This window comes from Trachymyrmex septentrionalis, unplaced genomic scaffold (genome assembly GCF_001594115.1).
Source record: "Trachymyrmex septentrionalis isolate Tsep2-gDNA-1 unplaced genomic scaffold, Tsep1.0 scaffold91, whole genome shotgun sequence".
Taxonomy (NCBI): Eukaryota; Metazoa; Arthropoda; class Insecta; order Hymenoptera; family Formicidae; genus Trachymyrmex; species Trachymyrmex septentrionalis.
The window spans coordinates 70,610-74,469 of NW_017306102.1; positions in this window are offsets into that span (position 1 = coordinate 70,610).

Here is a 3,860-nt window from a genome sequence, read left to right on the forward strand (position 1 = left end):
AAATAAAAAAATTTTTTTCGGGTTATGTCTGGGAATTCTATGTTTCGCTCCACTGTGCGATGGATTTTTCGAGAAGTGTTTCTGTGAGAAGAATACTCTCGTGAGGTTACCTTTTTCGAGAGGAGACACGAACGTAAATATTTTTTGTTCCTACTGAGATCGATCCCGGGAAATCTGGCATGCTAGACTAGTGCGCTGTCTGCCATCCACGCTCGCGCTCACAAATAATATTGATTGTATTAATTATTATATTCTAACATGACTCGATTATCATCGGCATAACCTAATATATTTCATAGCTTTAAAATGCCTGGCTGCTCAGCAGAGAATTGTACAAATTCCTAGGTAAAGAAATATATAAAAGTTTATTTTCCCAAAAATATCGAAAGAGTAAAATGGATAAAAAATAACTAATAATAATTAATAATAAGTAATTATATAACATATTCGATGGAATACGTCTGCTCGTTCTGTAATTACCAACCGTAGATTGTAATTGAACTACGAATTTAATTGGAACAAATCCAAATTTTGGATGAAGAACCGTGCTATTATAAGCGTCTAATATCTGAGATGATAAATATTAAAAAGCAAAGTAATAGTCTTAATTTACAAAACGATACAGAGAGATTAAACAAAGCCTCTATTATAAACGAAATTGAACATTATTTTTATCTTAGTCATTGTCAATCTGTCTAAAAATTTCTCTCAGAAAATATCTGACTGCCTTACTGATTACACAATTTTTAATTTTTAATTTAAATTTAAATTTAAAATTTTATTTCTTAATACACATAATTTATTTCTGTGAATATGCACTATTTTTTTAAGACTTTCTGATTGGAATTCATTATCTCACATCATCATCGATGTTTTAATTGTTCTGACAAAGTTATTAATATGAGAAATAAAGTTGGTGATTGACGGGTGAATGTTTTATTTGGATGAAATTATTGCTTGCCAATAAGGTGCGATAAGGCCCTCTCGCAGGGATAACGAGCCCCCGGAAGGATCAACGCTCGGCACTTGTGCTGTGGCCTGCTGAGCGAGAGCACGTGGAAGGATCCAGGACCGAACGAAAGGCAAGGGCTAAGCGAACAGACAGCGAGACAACCAGGACGAGCCCCGCAGTGCGTCGTGTCGAGTTTGCGTGTATTCTATCTTTATCTGACCTTCGGTCGAGCGTGGCAAAGCCCCGCGAGCGCGCACGAGATCACGCCGTGATCGTATTTACGTTACAGTTCTTATCAGATTCTATCACCGGGTGAAGCGGCGGATTATTGTTCGCATAATTCGCGAAAGTATCCTTGCGTGGCGTGAAATCGTGTTGCAGAATTCTAACGAAATTGGTACGCACCGCGTAAAACATTTCGAGGCCGGTGCGAAACAGCTATCGCGTTTGGTCAGATCTTATCGCCACAATTTTGTCGGCAGATGTAAATGAAAGTCGAAGACTTTCAATATATTTATTATTTTTGTTCTTAATTCTTATGTGCTTTATTGTCGCCACTATTTGCTTCTCCAAACGATCCTCTATCCTCGACTACGAACTGCCTCCTCTGCTATTCCTGAGCTACCGGTTGAGAGCCCGTCGATGTTCACAGCCCGTTAGAATATTGCATAGAAAAAACATCGCGTAATTTTGAGAAAGAGTGGCACGCTCGCTCGTGCCTGGCGCCCAACTATTGTTTCGCAATTTTGTGTTGCCCTTAAGAGTGGCCGCGTCAAAACGCCTTTCTGTTGCGTTTCATTTAAAGTCACCCGTAATCCGATTGCATAAGGAAATCTGCTGTGAATGCGCCACGCTTGTGTGCGGTTGCAATGCATACATACTACTGAGAGGAAATTTGTATTTAATAAAAAATTAACAATATTACTACTTAAATTATATTATTTATGTAACGGTTTTTTTTAAATTTATATAACAGTTTTTGGGAGGTACATGTACACTTGGCGCCTTTTTTACCTTTTTTTTAAAAAAGGTAACTTTGTTGAGATATCATGCATTTTGTAGTGTAAAGCATCTTATATGATTAATAATATATTTCTTCATATGTGTGCGTATTACTAAAATATATTATTTATTATCAACTTTTTCTAAAAATAATATATAAATGTTTCTAGCATCTCTACTAGCCACTGCTTTTTTATAACTTGTTTATCATCAGCTTCAATCCAAGATGAATCTTTGCTACACATACTTATAAAATGACTGTTTTCGATATGAACCATAATGAAATATAGTATTCATAACTTTATACGACTGTCCAGCTATTAGTATTTTACTTGTTGGAAGAGCACATAAATTAATTTATTGTGCTACCTTCATTAATGTTCCATTTTGATATAAAAATAAAATTAAATGGATAATAATTATCTGTTTTGTCAATGTTATTTTGTTTTTAAATAACATATTTTCTTCACAACGTTCATATAATAATAATTTGTCATTTAATTTAAACCAATGTGAAAGTATTTAGTAAATCGTTAAGATTAAAACTTTTCTTGTTTGAATTGTTAACAGAAATTGAGAGAATAAAATTATTATTAGTAGTAACTTTTATATCACTACATGTTATATATCGACAAATAAAAATAATTTGATGCTCAACTAATTTTTTTATATTATAAAATCATATTTAGTACAAAGAGCTACAAGAAAATCAAATACATCTCGTTTAATATTAGTCGAAAAATTCTCCCCTAGATATTCTTGTACTGCGTACGTACTCAAATTAAGTATTCTGATTTCATATCGATGCGCTAATATACTTAAAATATTTAGTGAATAGTTTATCAGAATTAAATAATTGTTTTTTAATAATATTTAAATGAAATAAACATTGTAATGTAGCATTAGCATAATATGAAACTTTGTCAGTATTTGGAAACCACTTATAACCCAAGAAGTAGTACTTCGTCGAACTTTTTGATCTGACTGTTGAATGAAAGTTATTATTTTCAGTAATGTCCATGGAACATCTTTAATTTTACGATAACGCTCTTTTGAAATAGTAATAATTTGTGTTTATGGTTTATGTGTGTGTGTGTAGTCATTTTAGTCGATTATATTTAATAATTGCTTCTTCACTAGCTATTATAGATGAAGGATCATAATTAATCAAATACAATCCATCTAAAGATATTACTCGAGATAATGCAACATAAATTTGACCGCAACTGAATACAGAATTATACAATATATATCCATAACAAATGTTCTTTATGGTTAATCCTTGACTTTTACGAACGGTAATAGCATAATTCAAAGAAAAAAGAAATTGTTTTTTAATAACAAATGTTTTATCCATCACTTGACACTTACTCTTTCAATAAAATATTCTAAAGATGATAAAAGAAGTTTAATCTTTTCTACATATATAATTAATAGATGTATCCTGCACAATTGAAATAACTATAGCAATTGTGTCATTAATAAGATCCAAAACGGCATCAATATTGCGTCTTATCATAATTTTTGCTCTAATTTTAATTGAAATTTGTTTTGAAAGTCCAGCTGTTCTATTATTATTATCATCATTATCTGTTAATATTTTTGATACTCATTTTTTGATATATGGAATACATTCAATCTCATCTTCAGCAATTAATAATATTTTCTTTGAAGAAATACGATTTAACATTGCAGTGTTGAGAACGTCACACATATTACAAGTAGGCAGTAACAAACAGTATCAAAGGTAAATTATCTATAAAATTACATATTTCGTTTAATCTTGCTTCTTGAGACTCATTTTTAAAGGATATTTTTCTTTTTTTGAGAATGTCAGAATCAGAAATTGTTAATAACTCAATACGAATTCTCGAGAGTAATTCACAATAAGATTCGTCTTCTTGTT